General features: G+C 38.6%; 1 protein-coding gene across 1 annotated transcript in view; it reads left to right on the top strand.

Moving 5' to 3' along the window:
- Fmn2 (formin 2) overlaps nucleotides 1-17,167 on the top strand; it is a 310,252-nt gene that overhangs the window by 106,697 nt on the left and 186,388 nt on the right. The window lies entirely within an intron of this gene.

The following is a 17,167-nucleotide window of genomic DNA, read 5'->3' as shown; positions in this document are numbered from 1 at the left end:
GTACTAACCTTGTGCCAAGCACTGAGTTGCATGCTCCAGTTTTTCAAGGCAAAGTAGAAGAACTGAGGAATAAGCTTAGAGCTTGAGAAGTTAGAATTGAGTTGTACATATGACATTCCAGAGTTTGGTTTGAGTTTCTCTGTTGCCCTAAACTTAATGACCCTGAACTGGAGGGAAAGGTTTACATAATCCCACATTAGCTTTCTCTTCTCAAGCTGGTGTTCTAAGACTTCTGAATGAATTTTGCAAAGGACTTTGATATGACTCCATTTGTGGTCTATACATTTCTTCCAGAATCTAGGAGTAAAGTAAAATGAGTTGGCTAAGCAATTGCAACTCAGAAAGCTACATTACCAGTAGAGCCTTCCAAGGATGCTTGTATACTCAGAGACAAGTCAAAGTCAATATTCACCAAATGCTTTTGTGCGGCTATGTATAGTGAGTGTTCTGGAAATGGGGAAGTGTATTGCTCAAATGAAAATGACCGAGAAGCAAGAACTAAGCTGAAGAAACTTATGAGTTAGAATTTACATGATACAGGTACCCTCCCAATCTTTGCCGAATAGTTACATTTGTAGACATGAAAATATGTTAATGTTGTATATATCCCTTTCCCCACTGCTCCAGAGTACTTAGCCAGTGGTCATGGATAGAGTCTATAAAATATGACAGATGAATTCTAACTTAGAGCATCTAACCCTCCTCTACATGTTTCTGTAGATGTAATATTGGAAGCCATTGGGAACATCTCCAATACATTTGCTAAGCCGATGGTTTTCCTAGGTGATTTTGCTACCCTTGTGTCTTAGTTAGGGTTTCTATTGCTGTGAAGAGATACCATGGCCACAGCAACTCTTATAAAGAAAACACATTTAATGGGGTTTACACTTTCAGATATTTGGTCCGTTATCATCATGACGGATGGCATGCAGGAAGGCATTTGCTGGATAAGGAGCTTAGAGTTCTACATCTTGATCCACAGGCAGAAGGGACAACCACGTGTCACACTGAGCATAGTTTGGGCATATACGAGACCCCAAAGTCTGCCACCACAGTGACAAAAGTTTCCTCCAACAAGGCCACACCTACTCCAACAAAGCCATACCTCCTAATAGTGCCACTATGAGATGCCAGCATGGGGGCCATTTTCTTTCCAAACCGCCACACCTTGTATCTTTGTTTTTAAGATTTTATATAATTTTGCCATCACATTGTAAATTGATGCCTTATTTGTTAATTCTACCAAATTAAAAAAAAATAGAAGTACTTTGGACAATCACTTGATAGTAAATTGTAGTAGTGGGGAATGGCAGGGCTGCGTCCCACCACCCAGCTAGCTTTACCCGAAATAATTACACGGAAACTGTATTCTTTTAAACACTGCTTGGGCCATTAGTTTTAACCTCTTATTGGCTAGCTCTTACATATTGATCTAACCCATTTCTAATATTCTATGTAGCACCACGAGCTGGCTTACCAGGAAAGATCTTAACCTGCGTCTGTCTGGAGTGGGAGAATCATGGCGACTGACTGACTCAGTTTTCTTTCTCCCAGAATTCTGTTCTGTCTACTCCGCCTACCTAATTTTCTGTCTTATCAGAGGCCAAGCAGTTTCTTTATTAATTAACCAATGAAAGCAACAGATAGATACAGACACTCCCACATCAGTAAATGATTATGTTAGGTGTATATAACCCATGACATAGTCATAAAGTTGCTTTACTGATATTTGTCTATTTCTGAAAGAAATGAGTTCATATGGATTTACAAATCTGTGTAACAAAATTTTTGTAGCACTATGTATAAAACCTTTAGTTGAAACCTTCAAAGTATCTATCAGCACTGAGTTGAACAATAATTTGGGGGCTTAGCAAGATGACTTGGTAGTTAAAATTACTTGTTGTTCCTGTTGAGAACATGTTAGGTTCCTAGCACCCACATGGCAAGTCTCAACTGTCTGTAACTCCAATTCCAGGAGATCTGGTGGCCTCTCCTGGTTTCTATGAGTACCAGGCATGTAGGTGGTACACATACATACACATATATCTGCAGGCAAACATTCATATACATAGAAATAAAAGTACACAAGTATTTTAAAAGGAATAAACTGTGATACAAAATGGGAGAGTACTCTGCAATAAAATTAAGATTTAAATTTTATAATTGACAATACTGATCTATCTCTTCTATGAAACCTAATATAAACAGTATTTTTTTCATTTATATGGAGTTCAAGAATAGGAGAAGGTAATTTGTAACAATAGGAGTCACATTGAAACTTTGGAGAGGAAGCAGTGATGGGAAGCAGGTATTGATGATGATTTAATTGGTACAAGTAATGTTCTACACAGTGATTTGAGATAGATAAATAGACAGTAGATACATAAGTAGATACAAAGATAGCTAAGTTTTAAATAAACTAGAAGAATTTTGATCATTTTTACTATAGTTAACCTTTAATTCCAATATTTTGAAAACTAAAATGTCTAAACAGTTGACACTTTGCCTATTCTGCTCATTGAATAACAAAATATTGAGCCATTTGAGGCATTGGAAAGGTAGAATTGAAGATGTCTTCAGTAATAAAAACAATTAATGACTTGGTTATTGTTGGACACAGATGTGATGGAATTGTTTGATCCAATATGGAATTTAAATGGAATTGTTGAAGGCTGAATACAGTTTCTGGAAACAACTCCAAAAGAAAGAAAACCTTTGGTTTGTAAAATCATGGTCACATATTGAAACTTATATTCCTTAAAAGTGGGCACCATAGATTTTTCCCCAACCAGACACTGTTTATATCACCTTTACTTCAGACTTCTGGTGGAGGTCTTTGGAAAGTCAGTCACTTGCTTAAGTAGTAAGTATATCATTTCCAAAAAGAAAAGAAAAAAAAAGAAAAATTAAAAAAAAAAACAAATTGGAAACACCTTCCTTCACAGGGTGTGATCCATCTTGACAGGGCTAAAGCCATCAGGAAACTGTGAATAAGGCCAGAAAACAAGCCCTGTCCCTCTCAAAGTGTCCAAAAATTAATACCATGCTAAGGTCTGGAGAGCTTGGGGAAAGCAGAGTGCTCATGACTTCTCACAGAGTCCTAACGTTTATTCAGTAAATGGATGCTAGCTGACTCATTTTTTTTTTTTTTTTTTTTTTTTTTTTTTTTTTTTTTTTTTTTGGTTTTTCGAGACAGGGTTTCTCTGTGGCTTTGGAGCCTGTCCTGGAACTAGCTCTTGTAGACCAGGCTGGTCTCGAACTCACAGAGATCCGCCTGCCTCTGCCTCCCAATGACTCATTTTTTTTGAACATTTTACTTTTCCTTATTAAAACAAGAAACTAGTCATCAGATTTATCACTGGCTTTTCCTTGTTTGTTATTCATCTGATCACTAGGAAAAGAGGAAACTATTTTCTTTTTAAAAATCCCTTTTTCTGAAACCGAATAATACCTAAAGCAGGATATTCAGTGACTGTTATTGTCCGAGCTTTTGTTTTTGCTAACAAGTTGAAAACAAAACTTTCTCTGTGGTGTTTTCTGTGTCCATATTAATATATATAACAATGCAGGACACTAAGACTCTGAGGGAGTGAGGCACAATGTTCCCAATCATGTGGTAGATGTGTCTTCAGTATTCTACAGCTTATAGTTGGTCCAGGGGCTTGATGTGATGCCGACATGATGCTGGAGCCAGACCTCCTGGGTTCGGCTCATTGTCTGCCTTGCCTCTTAATGGATGTCTGACCCTGATCCTGCCAGAGCTACTGTTAAATTCACTGGGTCCTGAGGGGTTTTGATTATAAGAATGATTGAGATAAAGCCCTTTATTTGCAAAATAACACTTTCTCAAAGCACAGTCGCTGTAACTAATAGCAAAAGCCTCCCCTAAAGGATCTTGCATTCTTACAATACCAATAGCTTATTTTTTCATTTATAAATATTTAATAACTCCTACTGAGAGAATGCTGAATTCTCCAATGAGGTGTTTAAGACATTTACTATATTCACTTAATATTTAATATTTTCCCTTAACAGCTATTTTTTAAAGATGTTTATTGTTCTTGTGTATGAATATTGTTCCTGCCTGCATATTTGTGCACCACACGCACACCTGATGACAGTGGTGGACAGCAGAGGGTATTGTACCCCTTGAAACTAGAGTTACAGACATTTATGAGCTGCTCTGTGAGTGCTGAGAAATGAACTTTAGTCTTCTGGAGAAGTAGCCAGTGCTCTTAGTTGATGAGCCGTCTCACCCACCCCTAACTCCTTATCCTTATTATTTATACCTTTGAAGTGTTTCGTCTTTAGTGCTAGCCAGCTAATTCAGTACCCTGCACGTACAAGCCACACGCTTGATCACTGAGCACATACCGTCAGGCTCAATAACTAGGTACTTTTAGCCAGGTCATAAAACATTAAGATCTTGTACCCACAATAAGAGTGTTTTCTGATACTTTAATCTTAGCCTAGATTGTTCTCACTGAGTTGGAAAAAACCTGTATAGAAATTTTAAGAAGGACACATTTGTAAAACCAGAGTTTTAGAAGGAATTCTTGAGGGACAAGTGCAGTTCATCAGGCTTGCATGCAATCAGAGAGATGAAGCAGAGTTTTCTAATTACTGGGATATTTGAGCTGGTGAAGGCCAAATTATATCTTGCATATATTGTGCATGATGAAGCAGACTAGTCTGGCAAAAGGATATAAAAGCGAAGATTGTGTATTGTTTTAAATTGGAGGAGTTTAAACATTTTTGCATGTTCCCTCCATGCTTTAAAAAGTGGAGATGGATGGGGATTTGTGGTAGTTGGTTTTAATTACAAAAGCATTTTATTTTAGAAGCCTGGTGATATTTATTTAAGTTCACCATTACATTTCTACGCTGTTTTTTTTGAAATGTAAAGACAAATTTGAAAATGCAACCAATTAGAATAAATATTTTATTAGAATACATATCTCATGCTATTTTCCTTCATTAGCTTAAAAATCACTTTGTGCTCTTATTTTTTTTATTCTTAGATTTTATTTTTTTTTCTTTTTTGCTCGTCAAATGGTTTAGATCATCAAATAGTCTAGTTTGGTCTAAGAAAGAGATTTTCATAAAGAAGAAGTTGAATTTGTTATTTTAAACTTACCTGTTTAAAGAAAAGAATAAAAGTCCCTAATATATTCCCTTGTTTTTTGATGGTGAATTATTCTGCTGGGTTTGGTATATGTAGGATGCTGGGAAAGTGTGCGAACAGGTAGACTAAGGGAATCAGAGGGAGCTGACGGAGTAACTAGCCTGATAAGTCATACTTTGCTGAGTAGGACAAATCCTGACCTGCCTCTCACTGTCTTGAGCCTTATTCACTATCCAGTATTCCATATTAGCTCCTGTAAAACAATACATGCTAGCTATTATTTTGCAGATGTACTTTAAGTATGTTACACGTGACACATGACATGCTCCAAGGCTGTGTAATTAAATCAAGTTGACTTTATTCAGAACAGGTCTATGACTCAGCTCCTCTTTAATAAGCTTGGCTTAATTAGTCAACTATTGGCTTATTGTCCTGTGCTGTGAACCTGAGGTAGGGCACATACTTAACAAGCTGCTCATCACTGCTAATGCCGGCCTCCTAAGAATAGAATTAAACTAACCTCAAAGGGTTACTGCTTGTTTATCATCTTTACTTGAGTGTGTGTTTCTTAGGATCCTAGAGGTCACATGTGCCTCTGAATCATATTTGTAAATTTTGGGGCTTTTGTTTTGTTTTGTTTTCTGAGACTGGATTTCTTTGGGTAACTTCAGCAGTCCCGGAATTTGCTCTATAGCCCTGGCTGGCCTGAAACTCAAAGAGATCTGCCTGCCTCTGCCTCTCCGGTGCTGAGATTAAGGGTGTGTACCACCACCTTCCAGTGCATTATTTTTTATTGTCTTTTATTTCTCTCTATAACTGAGTCTCAGAAGATGGTAGAACATGTTTTTGTTATGAAGAAGGAAAAGAGAACAGGATAGATGAATTTTATTGGGTCAGGAGTCCTCTTATAACTCAGTGGTTCTCAACTGTCCTAAAGGTGTGTGACCCTTTAATATAGTTCCTTGTGTTGTAATGATACCCAAACATAAAATTATTCTGCTGCTAGTTTATAATTATAATTTTGCTATTATTATAAATTGTAATATAAATATCTGATATGTAACTCCAAAAAGATTGTGGCAAACAGATTTAGAACCACAGTTATAGCTGCTTGCACGTACTTGAAGTTCTTCTTTCCTTAGTTTGCATAGCTAAGGATATGGAACCCGAACATGAGGGTTAGAATTATGGACCAAATGAGAGTAAAAGCAGGAATCACAAAGTTGATGCTAACACAAGTCAGAAAGTTTAAATTAACCCATTAATGAATAGCATTTAGTGTCTATTGAAATCCAGAGACACAGGTCTCTACACTGAAGTCTTGACACCCAGAATTGGCAGGCTGTGAGAACATAGAGAAGTTCTTTGTGGCCACTCTCTAAACTCTTGCTTCTGAGAGTTCTGAGGCCTGCTCAGACTCCAAGGTAAGTCAGGTTAAGCCAGATGCCATAGCTTCACCCCTGTGCCCAAAGACACCTTGAAGACTGAATTAAATACCGGCTATATTATGGTCCTGTTGACCACGTTTTTAAAAGGATGCCTTCTAGATTGGCTTTAAGGAGAGGTATCAAATATCATGTCACCAAGTGCCCGGTTGTGCCCAATGTGATGTGTTTGGGAAACTATTGCCTCTGTTCCATCCCCCATTATAGTGTGCACCTTTCATTCCTGCAGCCTAGTCTGGCCTTGGAATGCTGCTGTTGCCCTGAGCTGGCCACCTTGCCCTAAGGCCTAATGCTAATCTTAGGAAGAGGCTACCTGAATAAGATTACATTCCTCTTATGTTGGTTGTGGGGAATGAATTAAAGAAACTCCAATAACCTCTGTCTGCAAAAATCCAACTCAAGTATTTTTCCTTTTTCAGGGTAGACAGTTAAGATTAAAGATATCTATTCTTTTATGAAATAGTGTGAAATAGCTCAGAGAAGGCTTTTTATTGGTTATTAATTCCCTCTGGGCCAGAAATTGAGAGATCAGTTTGTATTTTCAAAGTAAGAAACCTGAATCCACATGATAATTGCAGGATGGTCATATCCTGGCTTAATATTCCTTAGGGAAATATTTTAATGTTCCTAGAAGGGCAGGGTCTAGCCAATGTCTGTGTTAGTCTCTCTTTATTCTAGGTGCTTCGTACCCCCAACTTATTATTAACTGTGGCATTCCTCTTGTTGGAATAACTAATATGTTTCTACAGTGTTATGAAGAACAACTAGTAGTTGTTAGATTACTAAATGCAGTGCCAACACACTTGCGATCTGCATGATGTTCTAGTGTGCTATGTTGTTGATCTTAAATTATGGGAATATTGCATATGGGTTACTGGCTGTCTTTCACAAGTAAGCAAGCTGGGATCTATGGACCAAAGACCTATGTCCAGAGTTCCATAGTTAATCATCTAGATAAAGGCCTGTCTCAAAATCCTGATCCCTCTAAATAGATGAACTCACTAAAGATCCCGAGACTGAGAACTGGTTGCTGCATTTCCCTATACCCGAAGATTGCTTGTTCAGTTGGGTGTTACTATTTGCAATTTGCTCCTGTTCTCCTCTGAGGCTTGTCGTTAGCATGCCTATCGATACTCTCATGTGTTGTATACTGCTGGCACACTATGCCATGCTCAAATGTCTATGTGAGGAACAGTGGTCTTTATGCTCTGTAATTTTGCTCTGGAATTCACCTTTACCTAATCTCTGTGGTTGGCTGTTTTTATCTTACCCCACTCTCTGAAGTATTTGCCTTATTGGATCTGTCTACTTATCCCCTAATCTAATACCCAGTTTCCAGAGAGGTTATCGTGTGCCCTCTCAGAAGAAAACAGCATTCTTCCTTAGCTAGTTTTGGAGAACAAAGCTCTTGTTTGGGCTTTATGTTTAAATTAAAAACAAATTATTTAGTTTCTGTTTAAAATTTCTGATCTCAGTAGTTATAAGAAACTGCATAAAACTTCAAATTATCTGGATACTTCATGTTGAGATCATTGTAATTATCTTTATTTCATGTAATACACACAAATAAATCATTTAAAAAAAGTATTCTGAGTGAACAGCATACATAATTGTAGGTATAATCAAGTAATTATTTAAATATGGTTTTAGTTAATCAATATAGTTCATATCATATTTCCATCACATATTAGGAAGGTTGCAAAATGACAGAGGTGATTTGTAGTTCATGACTTGAGTTTAGTGGTAGGATAGCTGCCTACATATACCCAAAGGATGCTCAGTCATGCCACAAGGACATTTGCTCAACCATGTTCATGGCATTATTTGCAATAGCCAGTATATTGAAGCAACATAGAAGCCTCTCAACTGAAGAATGGATAAGGAAAATGTGATACATTTATACAATGGAGTACTACACAGCAGAAAAAATTAATGACATCTTAAAATTTGAAGGCAAGTGGATGGAACTAGAAAAAACCATACTGACTGAGGTTACCCAGACACAGAAAGACAAAAATGGGCTTACTCATAAGTGGATTTTAGACATAAAACAAAGAATAACTCACCCACAGTTCACAACCCTAGAGAATCTAGACAATAAAGAGGAACCTAAGATGGACATACATGGATCTGCCTAGGAAGGAGAAAAAGACAAGATCTCCTGAGTAAATTGGGAGTGTGAGGGGCAGTCGTGGAGGTGGAAGGGGAAAGGGAAGGAAGAAACAGGAGTGGGGAAAAATGTATTGCTCATTAAAAACAATGAAGTATTAAAAAAGAATAGCTGCGTACCATTCATTAACTATTGACTTTTCAGTAGTTAAAAATTCTGTATTAGCACCAGATATGGAATTTTTAGAAAACTGCATATTCTATGAGAAAGTGACTCGACATCAGAAATGGGAAACTTTTTTTTTTTAACCTAAAAGATCAGTAATATATAGCTCAGTGCTAGAACAATTGCTTAACAAGGATTCAATCCCTGGGGCATGAAATAAAAAGCAAAAACGATAAAAATGATACATAGGTATGGTTTGATGTCTAACAAAAACCAGAAACCATTTTTCTCAGGTTTTGGGAGGACTTCTAGCATGGGTATACTATTTAAGACAAGATCACCTGCTTCCCTATTCCTTAATGCCTATAATTTATCAGTCATCTTTCTGAGTATTGAAGTGAATAATATGGCATAGTCTTCCTATCTGGCAGTATATACATTTATGGAGAAAGCTCCAGAAATTACTGTGGCATGTACATGTTCTAGTGGGAGAATATAAGATCTTATGAGAGAAAAGAAGCTCTTAAGTCAGCCCTTAGGAGTTGTTTGAGAGGCTGGGAATGTGTAGAAAAAGCATCTTAGATGAATAAAGCTTCATCTTTCCTACCCAGTGAGTATTCCATTTGTCCATTATCCCGATGTAAAATAAAGCAGAGACACAAGGGAGCACAGAAGACCTCACACAGGGTACTTACAGGCTGAAGGCAGTGCAAGGTCTTCATCTGGGCTCAGAACTGGGATCCTTGGGGCTGCACATCTGGAAGGAGGTTGTACATGCTGGCACTGGGGGCCATGAGGTGGAGACTCTAGGGACAGACTAGAGGGATGGAGAAGGATTCATCAGTGGAGTCTGATGTGTGGCTGATTGTGATTTTGTGAAGAAGAATGAGGCAAATGCCCCCACTGGAATGACTGGGGGATGTAGGATGGCTGACTAAGATGTATGGTCAGTGAGACAGAGCTGATTTGGCAAAGGACATTTGTTTCTACTTCCAGTTACCATTTGTTAATTCACCCCAGTGTAGGCATTGCCTGTTGCACAATGTCTGGTCTGGTGTTTAGTAGATGTATCAGTTATAATATTGCTTTGGGTCCTTTGTGATAGAGGAGAAGTCTGGGCAGCAAATGTCTCAGCCATTTTATTACTTCAGCCTCACAATGGAGTGTGATGGAGAAGATGGCCAACTCTCAGTTTTGTTTGTGAGCCTGAGAGAATAGTCCCGAAACAGAGCAACACACTACTCTCTTCAGAAGCTGTGATTTCTTATAGCTTTATCCAGTTTAGATGTTAAATGTTTCCTAAAGGTACCTCTGTTGGTTTGGTACACCAAGTGGTGCTGTTGAGAGGTTAGGGAAACTTTAACAGGTGGGAGGGCGCAGTGGGATTTCTTCAAGTCATGTGGGACATGCTTTTGAAGGGAATGCTTCTCTCCATTTCTTTTGTCTTCTTATCCTGAAAGAAGTGGTTCTCCAGACCTAAAAGTGATATAACTAGTCAGCCACGGTTGGAAATCTACAAAGCTGTGTAACATAATAAATCCTTTCTAAGTTTATCACCTTGGGTATTTGTTATAGTGAGTCAAAGCTAACTCATACTCCTTGCAATCTGTTGTCCAAAATGTATTCTCGGGGCTATACCGTGTTGTCAAATAGGCTATGAAAAATGTAATGTTAGCTGGGCAGCCATGATGCCCAGTTTAAATGTCAAAATTGTATGGCTGTAAGATAAAAGTTTTATAAGATAGTCTTAAATTTGACAACTGCCTTATAGTCCTTTCTTCTGTAAAATGAACCTACTTAAAATTTGGTCATGTTGAATTGAAGAAAGAAAGACATCTAAATAGAAGGTTCTAGAAGATATTGACCAAGAATATTTTGCTAGGTAGAAGATTACACATAATTGGCATCATTAAAAAGGCCTTAAACTGGAGGAAAAAACCCATCAGCAACAACAGAGCAGGAGACAATTGGTTATCAAGATCACAGCTTGTATGGGAGCAACTATAGAAGAAAGAATCAGTACAGTGCAGTAACTAGCAAAAGAATCTCAGTAGTGTGTATGGGTTTGCAGCTCAGTGGTAGAGCCTTGTATGTGCAAGGTCCTGGGTTCAATTCCATAGTACAACAAAAAGGAAACAAACCCTCAAGGAACTACTTATGAAGACAGGATGAAAAATGGGTAGGATGGTGTTTGAGAAATGGACAAAATTTAATAGCAAAAATGAAAGGTGACTGGGATCAGGGAGAGCAAGAACAGGAAAGACTGTGGAACACAAAAAAAGTTTTAGCCAACATCAATATCATGCCCTTATTAGGCTTCCCCCAGAGCATCCACTGAGGAATGTGTTCTGTTACAGAAGAAAAATGTAAGGGAGGTTTTACTGAAATTGAGGACATACACTCTGGGTCATGGTTATGTCTGAGGGTGGCTTTATACACTCTACTATTTCTGTGCTAAAACTGACACTAAAATACCAGGATGTGATGGCTATACACAGCAAAAGAAATTATGTTAATTTCTGTAAATAGGTTTGCTTGTGTGGGTTTTACAGTTGGCGAGTAATGCAACCTTCATTTAATTAATGCAAGTAAGCAAACCGAATAAAAGGATTTGAATATGGGGCGTTTGTATTCTCTGGGGCATTGTGGTGTATCTGAAAGTAGAAGTTTCCTAAACTGAATGATGAGCTGGGATTCTGGCTTCTTGGTGCTCGTCTCTCTAAGTATGTTTCTGACTTGGGAATGACTGTGCTGTCTAACAGGTGTAGATCCTTTATGGATCCAGCGCTGAGACCTGCTCAGTGGCAGGACCTTAGACTTTACACATGATATATTTGTTGAACATCTGATCCTTATACCCGCACCCGCAAGCCCTGCTTTATTTTCCATTTTTTAATTCATTTGGAGACAGAGACAGAAAGAGAGGAAGGAGGAGGAGGGAGAGTGGGAAGGAGGGATGGACAGATAGACGAAGGGGAGGAGATAGAGATACTGATGAGATAGCTAGGTTCTGGTTAACAGTAAATGTGACTAATCATTTTTATGAACTTGGTAGGTCTTCTTAAACCAGTACTGCCCAATATAGAATTCAAGTCATGTATGTCACTTTAAATTTTTTATCAGGCACACTTTAAAATTTATCAGAAAGACATGAAATTATGTTGAAGGTATTATATAGGATTCAGGATTAAAATCTTGTCTTTTGAACATACAGTTCACATAAAATCACCGAGATCATTGACATTTCCCTTAAAAGAGAAATAAAGCCCGGGATCTTTTAGGTCTGTGCATATTTCCTGTGCCTGGCCAGCCACATGTGGCTTGTTGTTTTGTATTAGTTCCTGTGGTTTTTAGAGACTTGGAGCCTGTTGTTCTCTTTCTGGTAGTGCTGGTCGCAGTTTGTTGCATGCAGGTCTTCCGTTAGGGTATTGTATTAAGGATTTCTCTTTTGTTTTGATGGCAAGAGACACTGGGCACTGGCCTTAATAGGCACACATCGTATATTAATATCATGCTGTTTTAAAGTCTCAAGCACTGTTTGGGGCTAAAGCAAGTAAGTAGGGAGTAAATCTTTTTTCCCTTGTGTTTTTAACAGAGTACTAGGCTTTCAAAGCCTTCTTCCTAGTTAGCATTAAAATGACTTGGCTTGGCATGCACTAGACTCTAGGTTTGATTCTAAGACAATAGAAATGAAATAGAACTGGTGGGCAGAGACATGAAGGATAATGTTCAGGTGTAATCACCCTATGTCAGACTGCCCTGGCCACTTTATAGACTGCCGGGGGAAGTGAATGAAATATTCACCACCCAAAACGTCTCATTTTGGCTTTTGTCTTGTGCAAATGTGTGCCTAAATTTAACAGGATACCTATTGATTTAATTAGTGTATAATTCCCTCAAATTCTTCGTTTTTTATTTTTCATCTTTATATGTGGTTTTATTTTAAACTCTATTTTTCTTTTTCTTTTTAACTTTTTTTTGATGAAGGGTTTCTCTGTATATATCTGGCTGTCATAGATCTCATTCTGTAGACCAGGTTGTCCTTGAATCAGATCTGCCTGCCTCTGCCACCCAGTATTGGATATGAAGCCATGTGTCCCCACAACCAACTACTCTCTTCCTTTTTTTAGGACTTTATCATTTCTTTTATTTATTTATTAAAGATTTCTGCCTCCTCCCTGCCACCACCTCCCATTTCCCTCCCCCTCCCCCAATCAAGTGCCCCTCCCTCATCAGCCCGAAGAGCAGTCAGGGTTCCCTGGCCTTTGGGAAGTCCAAGGACCTCCCACATCCTTCCAGGTCTAGTAAGGTGAGCATGCAAACTGCCTAGGCTCCCACAAAGCTAGTACGTGCAGTAGGATCAAAACCCATTGCCATTGTTCTTGACTTCTCAGCAGTCCTCATTGTCCGCTATGTTCAGCGAGTCCGGTTTTATCCCATGCTTTTTCAGACCCAGTCCAGCTGGCCTTGGTGAGTTCCCGAAATATCATCAAATTCTTCTTAATAGAAATTTCTATATGTAAGTACTCAGCTAGGTGATGAGGATTTGACAAAACTGAGTAAAATCAATTTTTAATGATCTTCATGAAAATTTGTGAACATTTTTCCGTTAGCTTGACTACTCTATTATCATATAAAAGAAAACTGTATATAGGTAGTGGAAACAGATCACCATTATCTGCTGAATTAACAAGGGTCAAGAAATACCAGGCTAACTACAAGACAAACCAATTATATTTTTCTTTATTATATGGGGCAAACTCACGAAACAGGAACGAGAAGTCTAAGCTCAACTGTGTAGCAAGGGAAGCAAAGAGAGAGAGAGAGAGCAAACCCTGGGCTACCTGGTGTTCTCCAGGTACCCAAAAGGTCACGCCCTAACTTGGTTCCACCTCTTACAGTTCATTGGTTGACAGAGATTTTTCACCAGTTATCTACTTGATGCCACAGACATTCAGACCAACATTATTTAATGCTCTTTTTAAACCCACTTCTAGCCATGCAGCCTAGTTTGGCTATAGTAGGGTCTTGCAAGTAGTGACTGGAGCCATGTTGTGAGGAGCTTTGGTTATGTTCTCTTCTGTGGCCAGATATTATACGTAGACAAAGCGTGCTCATGACTGCTGCTATAAAATGCCAGGGAAATAATGTAAGTAGGAAAAAAAAGAAAACATTTACAACTACCAGAAGACTTCTCCCAGTTCATATGTATCTGATTTTTGTTTTGTTTGTTTGTTTGTTACAGGAGCAGAGGGGAAGAACAGTAAATCTTTTGCAAAATTAAATGCAATCGTGAATGTGTCTGTTTTCTCCCTAATTATAGTATTTTAATTAATACCTCAGTTTATTGAGTGAACCCATTTAAGATAAAAGATGCCAAAATTTCTTTGTGTTGTATGTTCAGCTTCTCACAAGTGTCCCTTACTGTGATATGTGAGCTCCTTGTGAGGCGCATTGCTGAATGTAGCCGCCAGTTCCACCACAGTTTTCTGGAGCTTCTCCTGGTGCTCCTATTGTTTTTCTGGGTGAAATGTTGGCCCTAAAGAACTGCAGTTGTTGTCTAGATTGTATAGGGCGGAAACAGGAGAACTTCTCAACATCATCTTCTGTGCTTCACAGCAATGGCGTCCCTTAGCAGCTTGGGTAGACTCAGGAATCAGCTTGTTTTCCAGAATCCAGATAATTCAGTGCAATTAAAGGGTGGGGCACACTGCTTTCTTTCGTAGAGTCCATGCTGATGATCCCTACAGCCTCCTGCCTACCAGGGAAGTCTTTAAGAAACCTGTTGCTGTAAGTGAGTTAACTAGATCTAATATGACTAGGACACCAAGCCAATCCTTTTAAAACTCTGATTATGTGTCCAAATACTGTGGATTTCAAATGTGTTAATTCCGTGTTTTTGACTTTTTGCCTTTGAGTCTTTGGGTCATCTGACTATGTTGTCTCTCGGCTGTAACTTTGGTTACAGCATTCTGGGAATATGCTAGTTTGCGAACGTTGGGTTCTTGTTACCCAGGGTGTCGGCTAAAGAAGGATAGAAGAACTGATTTATAATACAGAGGTTTACTTTAAAATACGGATGGTCTGCAGCCCTTATCCTTTGAGAGTTCTGTCTTTTTTTGAATGTGTTTCCTTCTGGATGGTGCTAGATCCTTCTTTATATTGTCTTATGTATAGGAATATAAATTACAACTTGGAATTGAGTGTTTCTGAAATAAAGTAGGAAGGCCAAGTTGCAGGAAAGAACTGTGGAGCTTCCAGTATGACCTTTATAGAAACCGTCGCCTAAACACGCGCCACTCAGGTTCAAAAAGTAAAGGTGAAAGGTCAAGAAACAACAAGTAGATTCCAACCATTGTAGAAGGGTTCTTGGACATAGGGAAGGAGGGTGAATGAGAAGGATGAGACTCTTCAGGGATGCTAAAATCCCTTAGGGGATGTTCAAAATGGTGATGATGTTCCTACTCTCCTTGAAAGCGGGTTTTTGTTATAGCTCAGGAGCTTACGTTTGTAAACTTGGTGGTGGTAATCATGAACCACTGTGTAAGGAAGATGGTTGAGAAACACTGAACCAGACCTGGGGAGTCAATCATAGACTTTTTTCTTTACTTTATGTACCTAAAATGCCCTTCTCCTATAACCATATTGATGACTACCTTAATTGTCATCATAGAACCTTCATCCAGTATTTGATGAAAGCAGATGCAGAGATCCACAGCTAAGCACTGGAACAAACTACTCCTGGAGTCCAGCCATAGAGAGAAGGAGCAATATTACAAGCAAAGAGGACAAGATTGTGACTTGGGAAACCCACAAATCAGATGACCTGAGCTAGTGGGACTGGCAGCCGGGGAATCTGCATAAGACCAAACTATACCTTCTTGATGTAGAATGTCCTTCTGTGTGTGTGTGTATATATATATATATATATATATATATATATATATATATATATATATATCTTTTATTGGTTAAAGAATAAAGCTGCTTTGACCTATGGCAGGACAGAATATAGCCAGGCTGGAAGAGATATATATAGAGAGAGTAGGTAGAGTCAAGGAGATGCCATGTAGCTGCTGAAGAAGGCAGACACCATGTAGCTGCCCAAGAAGCGAGAAGTAACAAACCATGAAACCTCATGATAAAATACAAAATAGTAGAAATAGGTTAACTTAAGAAATAAGAGCTAGCTAGAAAGATGCCTAAGTCATTGAAGAAACAGTGATGAGATACCTTGCTCAGCCTAGATACAACTGGGATGGGGGGGCTGGTCCTGTCTCAAGTAATATGACAGACTTTGTTGACTCCCCATGGAGCCCTCACCCTCTCTGAGTAGTGAATGGGAGTGGGGTGGGGAGAAGATGGGAAAGAAGGAAGGCAGGAGGGAGAGGGAACTGGGATTGGTATGTAAATTAAGATTGTTTTAAAAATAAAAAAAAGAAGTAAACACTGGCATTAAGATGGAGGGCACAGCTTCAGAAGACACAGGATTGCCCTTGACTGACTTGATTCCTGCCCATTATATTGTACAAGCAGAAGGGAGGGAAATGTCTAAATTGATACCTAGCTTCTACCTTTGGTAGATGGATGATGGATAGTGGGACACTTATTCCAAGATCCAAAGAAAAGAAGGAGATATTTGGGATCTGACTCCTAGGAGTCTGGTTAGACATGTCAGATAGACACTATGTGGGTAACTTTATAGGAGATAACGTTTAGGAAAGTAAGAAACTGCTGAGTGAATGAGGGGTAGATGCCGTGGGAGAGAAATTGTAGATTGGAAAGAATGAAGCACAGAGAACGGAACTGAGGCTCATGTTGAAATTTAAGGCAAAATCGTAATTATCTGACTTCAAAAGGAAGATTGTCAGAACCATGATGAGGAGAGGAGCTAAGGACATGGGCAACATGTTAACACCCCTGGGAAGTAAAATGACACACAAATTCAAGTGTCCCATTGCACCCATTGCAAGAAAATGGTAGGAAATTTAACAGAAGTAGCATAAATGAGGCCAGATTGCCTGCCCCTGATCTTAGAGATTGTTGTTCATCAAAATAAAACCTACTTCCAGGCACTGCATTTTTAACTTCTTAGCTCTGAAGGAGACAATGTTATTGAGTTTACTGAAGTAATTAATAATCATTTGAAACCAGTTTTTTGTGTGTTCAGTCTAATAAACTATTATAAGAAAGAAATCAATAATAAACTCCTATGCCATAGTTCTTTTTCAGAGACCAGAGTATCTCTTGTGGGGGGTATCATCCCCCATATTGGAAGCTTTTCATAAGGCTGGGCCTTCTGGCATTATGCTATTTTAATGC

Source organism: Chionomys nivalis, chromosome 5, assembly GCF_950005125.1.
Source record: "Chionomys nivalis chromosome 5, mChiNiv1.1, whole genome shotgun sequence".
Classification (NCBI taxonomy): Eukaryota; Metazoa; Chordata; class Mammalia; order Rodentia; family Cricetidae; genus Chionomys; species Chionomys nivalis.
Note: the sequence above shows the minus strand (reverse complement) of the source record. Positions and strands in the feature narration are given on the sequence as shown.